The sequence below is a fragment of the Heterocephalus glaber genome, unplaced genomic scaffold (genome assembly GCF_053883595.1).
Source record: "Heterocephalus glaber isolate CG9 unplaced genomic scaffold, H.glaber_assembly_v1.0 deba00001504, whole genome shotgun sequence".
NCBI classification, from domain to species: Eukaryota; Metazoa; Chordata; class Mammalia; order Rodentia; family Bathyergidae; genus Heterocephalus; species Heterocephalus glaber.
The window spans coordinates 38,450,924-38,469,739 of record NW_028258324.1 but is presented as its reverse complement, the minus strand read 5'-3'; the positions used below and the strand labels follow the sequence as shown (position 1 = coordinate 38,469,739).

General features: G+C 37.9%; 1 protein-coding gene and 1 long non-coding RNA gene across 4 annotated transcripts in view; one reads left to right on the top strand and one right to left on the bottom strand.

The window, feature by feature from the left end:
- The first annotated feature begins 3,216 nt into the window (after positions 1–3,216).
- Sptssb (serine palmitoyltransferase small subunit B) overlaps positions 3,217–18,816 on the top strand; it is a 44,764-nt gene continuing 29,164 nt past the window's right edge. For 2 of the 3 annotated variants that reach the window (XR_015440916.1, XR_015440915.1), the window contains exons 1-2: positions 3,217–4,993; positions 18,225–18,319. The gene's annotated coding sequence lies outside the window, so the exon portion shown is untranslated. The remainder of the gene's footprint in view (positions 4,994–18,224; positions 18,320–18,816) is intronic. The other variant, XM_087186462.1, reaches the window with a different exon arrangement.
- On the bottom strand, positions 10,199–12,808 carry LOC147825317 (uncharacterized). Its single transcript, XR_015440917.1, has 3 exons — positions 12,262–12,808; positions 11,062–11,196; positions 10,199–10,401 (listed from the first exon to the last, which is right to left on the bottom strand). It is a non-coding gene; the product is annotated as an uncharacterized LOC147825317 (long non-coding RNA).

Below are 18,816 nucleotides of genomic sequence, written 5' to 3'. Positions count from 1 at the left end.
TCAACTCATAGGCCAGAAAAGTTTTATTTAAAACATATTTTATTAGCCAGCCTGCCTCAGATATTAACAAAAAAAACCTTCAAAAACAGTCCTCAGACCCCTATTAACAAACTTTTAAACTTGGCTTTTAGGTTCTTCAATAACAGGGACAAAATGGTGACAAGTAACAAGGCCCAAGAGAAATGACAACAGGCACAAAAAAGGCCCAATTTATTGCTTTGACATTAAAAAAACCCACAAAATCCTGCCTCCACCCAAAGACTCCACCTACAAAGAGGAAAAATAAAAGACCATATGACTGCTACCACTATAGAGAGCCTAGAAACTTACAATAAAACTATAATAAGCTGGGCCCTACTTTACCTGGGATGTGTCCCCACTATAAGGTGGGAAGACACTGGAAACAAGACTGCCCTGTCCTCTGAAGGGAAGAGAGGCCACCTACTCCTATGTTGGTTGCTCTAAAAAATTAATCTCTCAAAGCCCGTCTCAACAAAGTAGGCATCACCCTAGATGAGCCTCAATTCTTGACATGACAGATAAAAAATAAGTTTTATTTTAGATCCTGGGACTTATAAATCTGCCTTACTCAATCCCCTAGACCCTTTTCTAATAAGACCTGTATTGTGGCTGGTGTTGATGGTATCCCTAAGGCCGAACTCTTTACAATGTCTCTACCTACAGATTTAGAAAACTAATTTTCACTCAGGCTTTCCTAGTGTTCCCAAAATCCCCTACCCCATTATTAAAAAGAAATCCTTTTGACTCTTTAGGAACAACTCCTTATCTGGCACCAAAATATTCATCCCCCTTTTTTGAAAATATTAATATCAGCCCCACCAGACAATATATTTAGAGACATACCAAAAAAGTTTTATCAGAGATAGATCCAAAGGTCTGAGATAATAAAATCCCAAAAAAGGCAATTCATTCCCAGCCTGTTGTCATTTCCTTAAAAGACTCAATAACTGTCCTCATAAAAGACAACATCCTATTAAACCAGAGGTCGCCTGGGGGCTTCAGCCTCTGATTTCTAAATTCCTCAAGCATGGCGGTCTTTTAGTTTGTGGCTAGTCCCCGTGCAGTACCCCCATCCTTCCAATACTAAAACCAAATTTAAAATATTGACTAGTCCAAGATTATGAGGCATTAATAAAGGTATAATTCTACTCCATCCTATAGTTTCTCTCCCATAAACTATTTTAACCCAAATATCAATTAAAACTACATGATTTACTATCTTAGATATTAAAGATGCTTTTTTTTCTGTATCCTGTTACACCTTGACTCACAATATGTGTTTGCTTTTAAGTAGACTGATCCTAATACTATAAAAGCTGCCTTAATGTACTTGAACAGTCCTGCCTCAGGGGTTCAGAGACAACCCTCAGTTATTGAAAAATGCTCTGGCAAAAAAAATTGAGGTCTCTAACTCTAAAAAAATGGAGCACTGCTGCAGTAAATGATCTTATTTACAGCTGCATGAAGCTAGACTCTGATAAAAATACCATTAAAGTTTTAATTTCTTAGGAGCTATAAGATACTATGTGTCCCCACAAAAGTCTCAGATAGCTCAATAAAAAATTAAGTATTTAAGATATATCTTAACCTCAGGGGAAGGTACTCTTACTCCTTAAAAAAAAGAGCTTGTCTTAAAACTACAGTTTTTCTTAAAAGTACAATTTCAAATTCTCAATTTCTTGGTCTCCTTTCTACTTAGTTTTATTTATTTTATCCTACCTCACTTCTACTGTTAAATTCCAAACAATTCTTCCTTGTTCTTCAAATCATTCCCATCTACATAAGCCATGGTGATAATCATTGATTATTTCACAAGTTCTAGTAACCAGCAGCAACAGAGAATCCTCTTCTTGCAGGGGGAGGGAGGACATCAATCAAGGTTTTGGTGGGCTTTTTTTTTAATCCTTATCTGTGGTTATATGTAATCTTTCACTTCTAATGTTATTTGTGTCTTCTCCGTGTCTTGATCTTTTCTTAATTTGTTTCCTAATCTGTTTTAAAAATAATTTTTTTCTTTTACTAATAAGGTCTCCTGGATTTTTAAAATTTATTTTATTAATTTCTGATTTTATCTTTATTTATTGACATAACTCTTTTAATTTTTCCTGTCTCCTAGATTGTATGTACATTGTATTACAATACATTTAATGACATATAAACATTTGCTGTTCAATCATATGTAAGCAATAAAACAAAAAATTGAAATAAATACATTTAGTGTTATATGACTTCATGAGTTGGGCTTTTCTGTACTCTCCCAATATTTTTATGTAACTTTTCTGTTTTTCTTCTGTTCCTAAAGAGTTTGTAAAGTCTTACCACACTGTGCTCCATAAATATGTACAATTACTATGTATTAATCAAAGATTTTTAAAATCATTTAAGGAAATGTGTTAGCTATTCTTATTTAATCTTTATAACATTGTATGTATCAAATCATCACAAGGTATCCCATAAATTTGTAAAATTAAAATGAAATTTTTAAAGTATTCATAATTTCTTATTTGTGCTTCCCTTTAATCTGGATCTTAAGCATCTTTAAATTTCCAATTGTACATTAATCAGGAAATTTTTTGTTGTAATTCTACCCTTATTCTGTTTTGGTGAGTGATGTACTCTGTATGATCTCTGCCTTTTAAATTATGTCGACCTTCATTTTGTGGCTTGGTTCTGTGTTTGTATGGAAAATACAGAACATCTATTCTGCATTTGAGAATGCACAGAGGTATGCCTGTGTGTGGTAACATTTCCTATATGTCATTGAAGATAATTTTTAATGGTCCGAATACTGCTGCCAGCTGTGCCCGTTTCTCCCCATCCAGCTGAAGTTGTTGCCAGGCCTCACTCATATCCATTTCACGAATCTTTGGCAGGAAGAGCTACTCCAGCATTTCCACAAATGTGCACCCCCGGAGTGTGAACTTGTCACGATCTGGCAGGGAACTAAATAATGAATACTAATGATGGAGAAGCCAGACCAGCCCTTTCTCAGGGTTTCTACTTCCTCCTTTCTGTACGGTGGGTGGTCACATCCGCCCTGCCAACATTCCAAGGTGTGTCGGGAGAAGCCAAGAGATAAGGATAGTGACCAACATAAAGTGATAAAGAAGTAAACATACTAGCAGTGGTTGCTAATACAAGCGCTGAAGGAAAAGATAACTATATAAAATGGCTAACACAGGCACCAAGCAAGTACTGCTTCTATTAGTTCCCTTCCCTGTCCTCAAACACCTTCAGCTCCCTTTGGGGAAACCCTTCCTCCTCCACGAAGACGCCGCTGCCCAATAATAACGTGAGCCTCTCTCAGCGCTGCCAGCTTGGAACCCGCTGAAAGCGTGCTGTGACGAGGAGCAGAAACCTGCCAGCAGCTCAAATTCGCGCCTCAGCACAATCAGCCCTGGCGGAGCATGTGCGGTGCTCCTCCTCCTCCTTCGGCAGTGGGGGCCGAACGGCAGATGCTGCCCAAATGTGCTCATTAATCAAAAGAAGCTTTCGCCCCCGGACGCCTCTGGGCCTCCGGCAGCCAGAATCTCCGCCGCGGAGCTGAAGGGCGGGGGGCGCCTCCCTCCTGGCGCCCTTAGCAAGCAGCCGCGGCGTCAGACGCAAGCTCTGCCCTGAGCCTAAGGAGAGAAGGGCTCCAAGGTGTTCTGAATGCGGGTTTCCGGGGAGGATGCCCTTGGGGTCCCGCGCCTCCTCCAGAAGCTCCGTGAGCTCCGAGGAGCCGAGCGCAGCGCGCCGCAGCCGCAGCAGCCAGGAGCCGCGCCGCGCGTGTCTGCACCAGTCGCCGCCTCGCCTCCCAGCCCTCTTTCCTAATTTGCCCTCCGAACGAAGTCGGGCCCAAATTCATTCTCTGCACCTGTGAGTGATACACACAAGTTCTCCAGACACGATTCTTCCTCTATTAACCCCCACCCGCCTCGGGGTCAGTTTTTCCACCTTTAACCTCGCAACCACCTGGGGGAAGGTGGCAGGATGGAGGGAATGGGGCGAGGAGAGGCATTTGCCCCTTCAAAGGCACAAAAATCCGTTGCCAAAGCTAAAAGGGTTCGCTTTCTTCGGTTTTTGAACAGTACAGTGGGATGCCTGCTCGGCTGACCGCTGCCCTGGCCCGAGCCCTGCCTTCTCTCGCTTCCCAGCTGACGCTGAGTTCGGACCGCAGTCGCCCGGCTCCTTCGCCCTGTGGTCAAAGTCTGCGGACGGATCGATGCCCGCGCAGGCTTCTCCCTGGGCAGTTCGATGCTGGCTTAGGTTAAGCCTCCGGATTCTCACCTTGGCACCTCCTGTTTATCCTCCTTCACACACACACCCTTCACCATCACCCCCCCACACACACACACACACTCTACCACCAAAGGACGTGCCCTTTTGGTAGTGTCGGGGCTCCCAGCCGGAGCGGGGGGAGGGCGCCTCCCTGTCCCCTCCTCCCCGTCCCTGCCTCAGCTCGGGGTTTTACTGCAGCAGCCGGAGGTGACAGCGACGCCTTAGCCTCCTCCTCAGTTGCTTTTGGAGCCCCGGTTTCCCCTGCATCGGGAAAGGCCCCCTCCTAAGAGGCTGGTCCCGGAAGAAGTGAGAACGAGCTACAGATGACCACATTTTAAAATGTAGAAGTCACTGCGCTTCATTCCTCCGAGGACGAGCGTGACCTCCCAGGACAGTGGCAGCGTCTGTGAAGTTGGGACCGTAGAGCAGGGGGAGGGGAGTGGTGCAGCCGACGCACTCTTCGGGAGGAAGTCGCTGGGAGCATGGCGGTTGGACACAAGTTTGCGTGAGAGTGTTTTCCTTTTGTCAATCATTAATCACCGGAATCAGTCTGGCAGAATTGGAGTTTTAGCAATAGTGCAGAGGGCGGGGCCGAACACCTAACTCTGGGAGTCTCCGGGTGCCTCTCACAGTGAAAAGCTGACAGCAGCTGGGGAGGAGCCAGAGGATCCGTGCTCAGCTAAAGCCACGGGGAAGAACCCACAACCTGGAGGTAAGCATCTTCCAAAATATCTACTACAACTGTAAAGCAGCTGGAGTAGGACAGAATTCCTGTCTTTACAGAGTGAGGGGGGGTTAATAGTGAGCTTTAATGCAATGTATCAGTTTATTATTTAACTGCATTACAATTTTTTAAATTAAATGAGTTTTTCCATTTGCCTTTTACTATGTTGGAAACCAAGATGTTTCACTCAGCAGAAGCCAAACTTTGATACTGAAACTTTCCTGGCCAAAAGAAAATTATGTATTATTTCCATTATTTATCTGTATGTTGTTTATTAATAATATTCAAGAACAGTATCTTTGGGATATGCTTGGTTTTCTTAAATATTCATTTTTGTCCAGTTTCATGCCATTATGCAATACTTTTTTGCCCATAAGCTACTTTATGCAATAGATAACCAAGTCAACTACAAAACAGGTGGAGAATTTTCAACACAGAATGGACTTTAACATATTTTTTTCATGATTACTAAACAGCATCTAATTCCTCAAAGATGCCTAAGTGATCATTTATAAGTAACCAAACTTGAGCATCTAAGGAGTCTGGTGAACATTCCACAGGGCTGGAAAAAGGGGTTAGAGTGGACAGAGATTACAGTGAGATTGGAGTGAAATTCTAGATTTGTTTCAATTAAAATGGCATTCAACTAGTTCTCAGTTCACTAATGATCCCACCCCATGATCAAATAAAGAATTTGAGGAATTGTTAAATGTGAAATCTTAATCCTCAAAGTCCTACAAAATGCATCAGGGGAGTTGAGAATGTTGTTTTTCTAAAAGATTTTGTGGTACAGTAGTTATTTTTAATTAAACCAAAATTAAGAAATATGTGAACATTTTTGTTAAGGAACTTTTAAAATTTATGTATAAAACTTTGAAATTTTAGTAACTTGACTTCCACTTCTGAATTATTACTATGCTTCTTAAAAGCCATCATTTTAATGATTTTTTATAACTATGATTTTGCATATAGATTACCACTAGGCCACCAACAACATACTTTAGCATGAAATTCCCTGACAGACTTTTTCAAATTTTTTTTTTTGGTACCAGAGATCGAACTCATGCTTGCAAGACAGGCAGTGAAACCACTGAGCTAAATCCATGGCCCGCAAATATTTCTATGTAACTTCTTAATAACAATAAATGAATATGGGTTTTCAAGCCAAATACCTGGACAGTTTGGAATTTTACTGGATATGAAGTTGAAAGTCAAATAATCCTCAACCGTCATTGGTTTTCTTACTCCACTGTGTGCAGATTTGCAAATATTTTTATAAAAACCATTCTTTTACTTCTCTAGCCAATTTTACCCTGTGTCAGCATAAACTATTTTAACATCACATATACAAGAAGCAGAATCTTCATTAAAAAATTACCTAAATGGGACTCAACTTCTAGAATGGTGGTGTGGAAATCTTTGCAAACCTGCTGTTTACAAAACAACAATAAATGGTAAAAATTGTCTCTAGACATTATCATGAAGTAATATTTATTCAAGGCAATCTATAGCATTTCAGTAAGAACAGCAAGAGTTAGTGACTTTTGAGCCACAATCCATTTCCCACCCTCCTATATCTGGGTGTGATGATGATCCAATTGGCTGATTGGTGCTTCATTGTGAGTAAATACAGCCAAAAGTACAATGTTCTCTCTCAGCCTGTGCTCTGGTCTGAAGCTATAGTAGATTCCAAGAAAAAGCAGGCCATCAACATTTCTCATCTTCCTCAGCTTTCTGTTAGACAAGCTTTATTTCAGGCAAGACCAACTGTGAAATCTGAGACTTTCTTCTCTCAGTTACCATCCCACCTACCGCTCTTATGGCAGAAGATGAAAAGCTTAACAATAAAAAGACAAACAACCCATTTTAATTTGGACAAAGGATTTGAAATGCCATTTTCCAAAGAGGATATACAGTTGTTATGGTTACAGTTAGGGTCATAACAACAATAAAAAAAAATAATAACAAGTGTTGGAGAAAATGTGGAGAGATTAAGGTTGGAGGTAGGATTTGGTGATAGAATGCTTACCTAGCGCATGCAAGCCCTGGAGATGATCCTCAGCACATACACACAAAAGATCACAGAGAATTTGGAACTGTGGGGTGTAAAATAATGGCACTGCTAAAGAAGACATGCATATATCGAAGAGAATCAAAAACTTACGTCCATGGAAGAACTGATACACAAATGCTCATAGCAACATTACTCATAGTAGGCCAAAGAGTGGAAACAATCTTAGTTTAGTGAATCCACAATCAGCAAATCTATAGAAACACCAGGCAGACTAATTTTGTCAGAGGCTGGAGTGGAAGGGAGAGTTAGAGAGAAATGGGGAGTGACAGCTAAAGGGTATGTAGGTTGTCCTTGGCAGTAATGTAAATGGTCTAAAACTTATAGTGATGACTGTGTAAATATGAATGTCATACTACTAAATACTATTAAACTGTACATTTTAAATTGGGTGAATTATATGCTGTGTCAAAAAAGCATATGATATATATCTCAACAAAGCAGTTTTAAAAAATTATCTGAGGTAAAAAAGAACAAATGAGTGTAAAACTTGGAATTCCTAGTACCCTGTGTACAACTAGACCAATAGTTTATGTGAGGCTTTTTTCCCAAAGGGCCACATTGAAATATATGAAATAATTTAAAATGGCACTGGTATTACACAGCTATATGATTTGCACATATTTGCATACCTGCCCAAGCTACCTTCTATTTAAAAAATAAGTCAGATGTTATTAATATAGGCCTAGAGAAAATTTGCATACAATGTCATACCATTTTGGATTCATCCATTCATTATACTACTGCAGAACCTGTGAGGATAATTGCTCCTCTTGCTTTTAGAAAAACCTAGACTTTTACCTATTCCTCAGGCCAAGTGTTGAGTTCATGATGACCCACAGTGGTGAGCGTGGGAGGTGCCTGAATCTCAGTAAAAAGTGCATTTGTTCCTACTCAGATCAGCCAGTCTTTTTACACTCGGTTGGCCCCAAAAGCTAAAGTCCTGAAGGAGCCAGAGGAGCAGCCACTGTAGAACTCACAGCATACTGGCATATCCTTGCTGGAAAGCACCTGCTATAAGTACAACAATCTCAAATGCAGGAGAAGCTCCTAAATAATTAATTCATTTCTTTCATCACCTTTTAAGTTTTGTGTTCAGGCAAGCTTCCTGAGCCTATACTAAGAATCATGGAATTGGGGGATAAAGCTTTGTCCTCAAATGGTCATATAAAATTAGTGAGTCTCAGAGTCTCTGGGGGTGATGAACATCTGCATGTGTTGCTAGAATAGTTATGAGTACACTGAACCAAACTGTACCCTTATCTTTAAGAGTCAAGTCTACCTACTTCAAAAAACCTCCAGCATTTTTCATTCTCACAAGCATAGGCTTCTCCTTTTCCACACATGTATTGAAGAGCAAACCGTGCTGATGAAACTATGTTCTGTCACCACTTTTGTAGAGGTCCCATTGTCATATTTTGTCCAATTAAAAAGTTTCTATAGAATACTTTTTAATGTCTAATCATTTGTCTCTGAGTTAAATACATGTAGAAAAGTTAAATCATTGTTATTATTTTTATATATTGTTTTCATCAAGATTAGGGTTCCATTTATTCAACAGATATTTATCATACATCTATATTACACCAAGACACTTTTAGGCTCTGCATAAGTAATAGGCAAAACATAAAAATTCCTGCTTCAAGGAGCTTAAGTTATAGCAGGGATGTCAAACATCATAAATACAACAACAATAAGTGAATGTGTAGTGCAAGTAAAGGAGATAAGAGCTCTGGAGAAAAATAAAAGACAACACAGTGAGGTACAGTTTTAAATTGTAAGACCAGGCTAGGAAATAAGATCCTATAATTTTGTAATTATGTAATAATCATGCACAAGCCTGGCCACCATTCTGGTACTGAGATAATGTTAGCAGGTGATGGGTCTCCAGGTGCTTGGTTTCCTGAACAAAGATTTGGACAGGACACAGAGAAGGTAGTAGGATATACATTTATTGAAGGTAGAAAAGAAGTATGCTCTGCAGAGTAACAGCAGGCCAGTGAACAGACTCACAGAAGCCATGAGGATAAGGGAAGGGGATCTTTTATATCTGGAATCCCTGAATTGGCTTCTCTCTCATGCAAATACGGCATTGAGATGATTGTCCTGTCAAAAACTCAGTTGGCCTGGCACCAGATTCAAACTGTCCTATCAAAGACTTGCTTGGTTTTGTGCCAGATGTAAATAACAAATTGAAAATAGCACTTCTCTGATTGGCTGCATGTACAGTGCTCAGGAGTTGCGGAGTCACCCTGGATCCTGTGTTCTACACATGTGCCCTGGATCTCCATGACTTTGACAGATTATGCCCAGGTGTTTGACTGACTTTGCCTCAACCCTAACTTCATACTTCAATAGGCCACAGGACTGCCAGCTCCAAATTAACTTCTTTCTTCCCCTTGAGAACTTTGGTTTCTTCTTCCCATTAGTTTTAACCACCAGCATTGTTTGGCTGTCTAGATATTCCATTGTTTCATGAAGAAAAATATATTATCCCCAACACATCCTAAGCAAGCACAAGGAAGAAATAGCCCAACACCTGCACTGAAGAATTACAACCTAAATAAAACATTGTCCTGTGATAACAAAAATTCTCACTCATTCAAATAAATAATCAGCCTGGGCTTTTAGTTTCCTGTTGATCTTTTTGTCTAGTTTTATTATGAATTCTTGCAGCCTTACAAGGGATTGTGTATAAATAATTAAGACTTGGTTCCTCATAGTTAAAAGCTCTTGAAGAGTAGGAGTAAGAGAAAAAACTGAGGGGAAGAAACCCTTAAGGGCCATCTCGAAAGGTTAAGGGAGGACACATTTTTCCAAATTACAGAGAATAAGCAGAGCATCAAATTCCACAGACCAACTGGAGGGGAAAAAAGGAGGAAAAAAATGACCAGAGAGTCTTTATTTCACCAGATGGTCCCAGAATTTCCATTCAGGTAACCTACTTTAATAGGCACCCAAAGAAGCCTTGTTCTAGTAAAATACAATGGGCGTGGCAGTGTTCCCGGAACAGAGCTTTTAGATGAAGGTTTAAAAGGAACAGGAAGGCTGGGGATTTAGCTCAGTGGTTTTGCCGCCTGCTGCATAAGTGCAAGGACATGAGTTCGATCCCCGGTACCAAAACAAAAAACAAAAAACAAAAAGGAACAGGGACAGGATTTTGTAAGTCAAAAAAGAGCATTTATTTCAGGCTTGAGGAAGAGTTTTTAAAACATTCAGAATAAAAATACAAATAAGTTTTTAAAATTACTCTTATAATGGAGCATTAGAAGTCTCATTCATTTCTTCACCAAATTTTAATTCAGCAGCTACTATGTACCAGGCACTAGGAAAACAAGACAAAAGAAGACCGTGTTTCAAAGAGTTTAGGTAATATGGCTTTGCGATCAAAATAGTTGAAGAACACAGATATAATAACAAGAACTTTCCCACCTGCTATCCTAATCCTGACATTTCCTCTGCTATGAGCCTCCTCCTGCACCCCAGACTACCCAAAATTTCTCTGTCATAGCACCAACTATACTATGTGAGGATGCTTATTTCTTTATTCCTCTTATTCTCTAGAAAGTGGCTCGAGGACAGTGAGCATGACTATCTTACTGAAGCTTATAACCTTTCTCCATCCTTGCTAAATACTTCATTGAATGTCTGGCTGGCTAGCTGGATAGATGGATGGATGGATGGATGAAGGGAAGAAGGGAGGGATGCAGAGATGAGGAATAGATAGGTAGTGAAACAGTTGGATGATTTTCCAGATTATAGTTAAAATTATTTTTGCATAAAAAGAAAGCCTGGCTGAGTGATTATGAGCATGGTTCATTTACTATGAACCAATTTTCAAATTCTCCAGTGCCTGTTTCCTCATTTGTAAACTGGCTATAGGAATAATGCTTCCACCATAGTGTCATTAAATAGGCTGTATAAGGTAATACCTACGAAGTGCTTAGTAAATTTCTAGAGCATAGATTACTCAATAAATACCTACTTTTGATATCAGCGTAGAATAGCAGCTTCCATGGTGACAAGTTGGTATTGAAGTATCGCATCTGCCTGTGGCCATAGCACCCTGAACATGCCTGATCTCATCTGAAGTACTGCATCCCTACTCTTTGGCTCCATTCTAAGATCAAAGGATGTCAGTTAGTAATTCTGAGTTAAAGTTATGTTGAGCTGAAGAGCTTTGCAAAGATTAAAAAAAAATTGTGAATAAATATAAGTAGCATATTGAACAAAAAAAAATTAAAACAACCAGAAAAAAAAAAAGAAAGGAAAAAATCTCAAGATAGCATTGTCCGGGACCACTTGTGGGGAGCTAATACCTCCATTGCACTCACACCTGACTCCTCCCACCCCCATGGACAGGTAGTACCAGTCCGTGTTCATAATCTGAAACATATGCCCTGTGCCTTACCGAATTTCATGCTCAATAAGTATCAGTGAATGTTCACTGATGTAGAAGAAGAAGAAAAGAAGTAAAAACAAATCCTATTTGAAATTAAGTCTTATCCAGCCCTAGGTATTAAATTACCTTTTTTTTTTTTTTGCTTCTTTTGAAAAATCTAATAATCTTTTTTGTACAAAACCTTTAGTCAAAATTATCACAGAATGTCCTCGTATAGAACTATCACCTTCTAAATAAGAAGAGCTAACCCATGAACACCATATGAAAGCCCATTAACTTTAATGCTTCCCTCTGCTTCTATTGGTGATAATACCCTTGGGCATACCGCAACCAAAGGGATCTCATGGGGAATTTAAAATCCTACTAAAAAATTTTTATTTTATTTACTTAGACTGGAGCCAGTGATGGCCCTGGGAATTCTGACTTGGCAGCCAGGATACATGACAAAAGTGTGTTAATATCCGGAATGTTCCCTGGCACACACAGCCCAGCCCACAATAAATGGAAGCTATTCCAATCAACATCACAACCTTCCTTTTGTCTCAAAATTTTCTGTTATTATCATGAGAATGTAAATGCTATGTATCTGTTTGGAAAGAGAATTTTTTAAAAAGCTTTTTAAGCCGGGCCAGGGATCTAGCTCAGTGGTTCCACTGCCTGCCTCGCCAAGCACAAGGACCTTAGTTCAATCCCCGGTACGAAAAAAAAGAAGCTTTTTAAGCTTAATAAACTTAAACCTGCCACAATATCCACAAAAATATATACACATATTTTCTTACCTACCTTGACTGATAAACAGCAGCCAGATAAACAACTCAAGTCTTGACACTAAAAGAGATAACAGTAACAAATTAAGATTTCATAGATTTTTTTCATATATCATCTATGCATATTTGCAGTCCTTCCATAGAATGCTTGGGAGTAGCACATTAGTGCCTTGCAAGTTCTAGGCTCATATTAGTAGCTCAATAAATATTTGTGATATGAATAGAAAAAATCTTGAGTGAACTTAGAATTTTAAATGAAATCATTAGAGAGGTGATTTTTAAGTGTAACAACATAAGCTGGGAGTGCTGTACATGCCTATTGTCAGCTACTCAGGAGACTGAGGCAGCAGGATCACAAGTTTGAGGCTAGCCTGGGTAACTTAGTGACACTATCTCAAAATAAAAGCCAGAAAGGGCTGTGAATGCAGCTTAGTGGTAGAGAGCCCCTGAGTTTTATCCTCAGTATTACAAAATAATAATAATAATAATGACAACAATAATATAAAAACTATATAAAAAATAGAAAGCTTAATTCAGTAAAATTAATTTTTAAAAAATCAGGATACAATTACATACCATGATTACAACCAAGTTTAAAGGGAAAAATACATAGGAAAAAATTTCAAAATGTGAACAATACCTTTCGTTGTTGTTGTGTTTGCTTGTTGCAGTATTAGAGATTGAACATGGGACCTTTTCACTGAGCTACATCACCAACACTTTTTTATGTTGAGATGATGTCTGTCCATGTTACCAAATTGCCCACACTAGGCTCAAACATGCAATCCTCCTGCCTCAGCCTCCCAGAGGGCTGGGATTATAGGAGTGCACTACCACATGGAGTCATGCTTATTTTTAAGATGATAAAATTATGGGTGTCTATATATTTGTAATATTTTGTAACTTTTTATTATGATATTTCAGGGGATATTTTATGTTTATAATATCAAGTATGGTTTTAACAGTGGTCAAAATTATTAATAAACAAAATAATTCTTTTCTTTAAAAACCAACCTATTTACATAGCAACATTTCTCTTAACGTTGTCAACAAACTCTTCTGATTTAGCTGTTATCTGTATTTCCTCTACTTTTGCTAATTAGTATATAGAAATCAATTTTTTGTCTCTCCAATCATCATGACAGTCTGATTATACTAGTTCTAGAGCAATTTTTTGAAAGTATTCTATTGAGAGAGAAGCATTATTTGTCACATAGTGAAGACTTGTATCTCTTAGTGTGGTTGAACAGTAAAATAAAGGTTTTAAAATTTTACATTTGTGCTCTCCTAAAAGTTTTTTAAATTAAACAGACTGCCTACAAAGATAAGAACACAAAATTCAGAAATAAATAAGTCCTTTTACCTAGTATTAGCAGCAATAAACTCTAAGAATTTATTAAAATTGATTCCCTATTTTAAAATTGCAAAATATTAATTCTCTTACTTTAAAATGAAAATTTATGTACCTTATTAGTGCACATATGTATATATGTGAATGATACTAAGTATATAGTTGTTTAATTACTAATAGTATGATACTGTGCAATAAAAAATTCAACAACTTCTTATAAACATAGCCCAAGCTCTTCATTTAAAAACCAAATACGATATCACTACTACTCACTACATTAGATGCTATGGAAAGTGCCTACTCAATATAGGTTACATAGCCCCAGGTTCTCTTACAATGCTTTAAATAAATTACTTAACTACCTGGTCATGTAACTTATCTATAAAAATAAAAGGCAACTTTTTAAAAGATAAAAAGCTACAACCTAATCATCCCCACTCTCACAATTATTAATTTTGATTAAATATAGATTCTAATTTGTTTCTTATTTATAGAACTATTAAAATGATTTCCAATATATATGCATTCTTGGGGAAAGAATAGTTAATGCTATTGGGTACAAATTTGCTTTTTAGAAGAAAAAGCAAGAAATGATTAAGGAACAGAGTGAAAAGCTTATGAAACTTAACATGAAGTGTTTACTAAAGCATTGTTCCTGAGTAAGGGGCCAGGATAGTGGGACATTTATTCTCTCACTTAATTCAGTGCATTTGAGGTGGGAGATTCTCACTTAATATTTGGCAGGATGCTCGAGAGAACAGGATCCCATGTGCTTAATCTACAGAGAATGGTAAACTGCTTCTCCTTTATGAACTCATCCACTGAAGAATAATTTTATGAACTTAAGGTCACTTTATTGATTGGGAAATTAAGCACGGAAGGAAGACACCACAGACTCCAATACTCTAGTTACCAACCTTTGTCACTCTAGGCTGTGGATATCACACCTACTCCACAAAGGAGATCTTGACCCTTAAATTTTTAATACATGTTTTATTGCATAAAATTACAAACAGAGGAAAAATAAATCAGGTTGGGCCAGTTCTGGTTTTGATGGGCAAGAAAATCAGGTTATAATTTAGTACGAAAATTGTTCCATAGATTTCTTCATCTAGGAGGAAACAAACATGATGCAGACAAGAAACGTGATGCTGTGCCACTATGACTACTCATTTGCTTCAGGCATATTCTTCTTCCCAGACTCATGAAAGTCACCACTGTATCCACTCACATCATCTATCACTTGAAGCAGTCAACAGAGTCACCAGAAAGGGATCTCTTAGAAAAAAGGAAATAGAAGACATGTAGGAAATAGGAAAAGCAAGAAATAATTGGAATAAAAGTTACTATATTTGAGCCTTTACTGAGACATGACATGATTAAGCATTCTTTGCCAAAGTTGTGTGGCTTAATCTTTACAACATTGAGAAATACTAATTTCCTTATTACTGATGACATAACTTGATGCACCAAGAGATTAAATAACATCCTGAATGAATATCACGCAACAGAAAGTTCTCATTTACCAATTTCAAAATTCACATTCTTTCACCATGAAAAAAAGTTTTTAACAAACCAAATTATTCTCCCATGGTATATTTAATTCTATAATAGAAAAAGTTCTTAGAAAATTTTAGTAAATGGTAAATTCTGGTAAAATTTTAGTAATCTCTTCTTAAAACCTTCCTCCTAATTCATGGAAACCTACAGAAGGTGTGGTCTGGTCTCTACACTGTCTTTATAAAGAAATCCTCAGTATCACAAGTAACTCATACCCCTTTATTTTTCTTTCTTTTTTTACAGTGCTGGAGTTTGAACCCAGGGTCTCACATGCTAGGCATGCACTGTACCGCTGAGCAGCCCCAGCCCCCATTCCCCTTTCAACAGCTCTTACTGTTCACATTTTTCTGAGATTTGCCTCTGAAAACAATAAGCCAGTTCTAAATCTTCTCCATGACAGCCTAAAACATCATTGTAAGAATATTTAGACCAAGCTGGGTAAATGGTGCATGCCTGTAATTCCAACACTTAGAAGGCAGAAGCAGGAGGATCACAAGTTCAAGTTCCAATGAACAACTTTGAGAGACTCTGTCTCAAAATAAAAAAGGGGAGGAGATATAGCTCAGTACTAAGGCTGTGGGTTCAATCCCCAAAACTGTAAAAAGAAAAGGGGGGGGGGAGATGGGGAATATTTAAATCATTTAAGACTTCTGACATTTCTTCCTGAGGACATTCTCTGTGGCTAGCTGGTATGACCATTTCTAGCAGCTTAAAGAAGATTCTAATAAAGGACAAGAGCATAACCCCTTGTTCTCATCTGTGGCACTATAAGTCTATAAATAATAAAAAATATTGAACCACTTATTTATTTGTCAACCATATCACAACACTGCTGGCTCATAATGAACTTAAAGTCAAGAAAAATTTCTTGAACTACTATAAACAGTTCTTGACTTGAAGTTTCTTGACTTGAAATCAAGAAAAACTTACTTGAATTGCTATAAAAAGTTTCCCTCATCTTAGCCTTGTGTAATTAACTTTTTGAACTAATGCATAAGACCTTTTCTTTCTGTCAAAGTTCCATCCTTAGACCTTGAATACTGAAGTCTGCTGTCCCTGATACTCATGAGTAACTTGCAGTCATCTGCAAATTTGACCCTCCATGCTTTCCTCCATGCTTCCCTCCATGCTTAATTCAAATGGACAAAAACACCACTATTTAGGACAAAATCCAAAGCCCTGGGCTCACTACTGAAGACCCACTAATGATTTCCATGATGCTTCACCAATTATCAAACATTTTCACAACTACCCTATGCATAACACATTATCATTCTTCTACACATGAAGAAAAGGACCTAAGATAAACTCTAAGAGGTCTGTGATGTGATGCAGCTAATAAATTACAAGATAAGAAACAAGTCTTGGGGTTGATAACTCTGTTTCCAGTCAAAGGCAAGTTTTTATTAATTATTCTTATTTTTTTAATTTTTTTTTTTTTTTTTTTTTGGTGATGGGGATCAAACCCAAAGCCTTGCTCATGATAAGCGTGCATTCTACTATGGAGCTATTCCCTCCTCAGTCCCCAAAGACAGATTTTTAAACATAAATATTTACCTAATCTTTTTCCTTCTTCTTCCCAAGATACTAACAGAGATTCATTAAAATCAAAAGAATGCTGAGATTAAATCTTACTCCAACAAGCATGGCTATCATTAAAGATGCAAAACACCAAATGCTGGCAAGGATGTGAAGAAAAAAGAACCTTTCTACACTGTTGATGGATATGTGTACTAGTACAACCACTATGGAAAAAACTAAAATTAGAAATTCTATTTGACCCAGCTATACCTCTCTTGGGTATCATCCCCAAAGAGTTAAAGATATCATATTGCAGTGACACATGCATACCTATGTTTATAGCACCAAAAGGGTACCTTGGTTCAAGAACATTTTGGTTCACAAACAAAAGGGTTTGGCAAAATTTTGTTTTTGTTTGCAAACTCTACATGGGGTGATAAAAATGACTGTGGCTATCTTTCCCACATAAATAAACATGGCCATCTTTTCCAAAATCATTTGTAAATCAAAGTACCACTGTAATTCTCAATAGCTAAATTATGGAAATAGCCTAGGTGCCCTTCAACAGATAAATGGATAAAGAGAATGTGGTATAAATACACAATAGATATAACAATGGATTATTACTCAGCCATAAAGAAAGATAAATTGAGTCACTTGTAGGAAAATGGATGGCTCTTGAGACCATAATATTAAGTGAAATAAATCAGACACAAAGGTTAAATATCATATGGTTTCCCTTATATGAGAAAGCTAAAACATAAATAATTACAGGGCAAAATAAAGGACAGATGGTAGGAAATAGAGAGGTGGACTTTTTGGAGATGGGGAAGGGGATCTTGGGAATGAGGGAAAGTGAAGAGTGGGGGTGAAAAAGAAAAACTGATCAAGATAATAGATAGATGATAGATAGAATCAATTTCCCAAAAGGAATGGAAGTATTACTTATCGCAGTTATACAGAGGAAGAGGGAGAGAGAAGGAGAGAGAGGGAAAATTATAAGCTGAGCCTGGCATCTCCCCTCACTCTTACACACCCCCATTCTCTCTTTCGCTTTTCCACCATGAGGCAAAGCCGCATGTGGTGCTCACCAGATCTGGTCCCTGATCTTGGCCCTTCCAGTATCCAGAACCATGATGCAAATTAACCCATTTTCCTTTATTAAAAAAATCAAGAAACATTTTCTACACACTAAATCAAACACAAAATATCAAGCAGATTAAAAAATGGCTTCTCTGGCAGAGGATGTATGGGGCTCATAGCTCCTGTTCCTTTGTCCTACTGGAGACAACCCCTCAGTCCTGGCACCTGCAGCACCTTTATCCTCAGAGTATAGAAATCACTAGCCATGGTGTCCTCACACTGTGACCTTCTCTAAAAATAATTTTTAAAATAAAGGTAGCCTATGCCTCATTTTTATATTTCATTCTAAATTTTTGTGAGAGATTATTTATCCAAATGGTTTGATGACATTTTACACAGAACAGAATTATTTTAAAATTTGAAGACATCTTCAGGTTTATTTAATTCGAATTTTTATTTCACAGATGAAGTAATAATAACCCAGAAAGGAGAATTAACCCACACAAGATCATTCTGAGGAGAAGTGAAGCAGAAGACCAGACCTGGACACTCCGGAGAGGTAAATTGCTCTGATTATATCCCGCAGTCATGTTTTTAGAAATCTGACCTTTTGACTACAAATGACGTCATTAACAAGCTGAAGCTTCTAGTTCTGTCTTATTAAACAATCAACAAATATTTATAATATACTGGGTATTATATTGGCATTTAAGATTATATAAAGGAATAAAATGTGGTAATTAACTTTAAATATTAGTATCTGAGAACCCAAGGTGCTACAGGTACCAAGGTTGAGGGGAGGCCTGAGATAGGACATTCAAAACTGTGATTCTTGGCTTACAGACAGTACAAGCTTCTGTGAAATGTGTACAGAAAAACTTTGATCGAAGCAAAATTTTCATAAATGGCCACCCTTTCCCTAGGCAAGTCCTTAGCTTCCAGATTAAAAATCCCTTGACCTAGAAGAAGCCAGTCTTGGTACAAGGGCCAAGGTCAGACTTGCATAGCATCAGGTACTGCTTTATTTATGGGTCTTTTAGTTAAGACTGCTTCTGT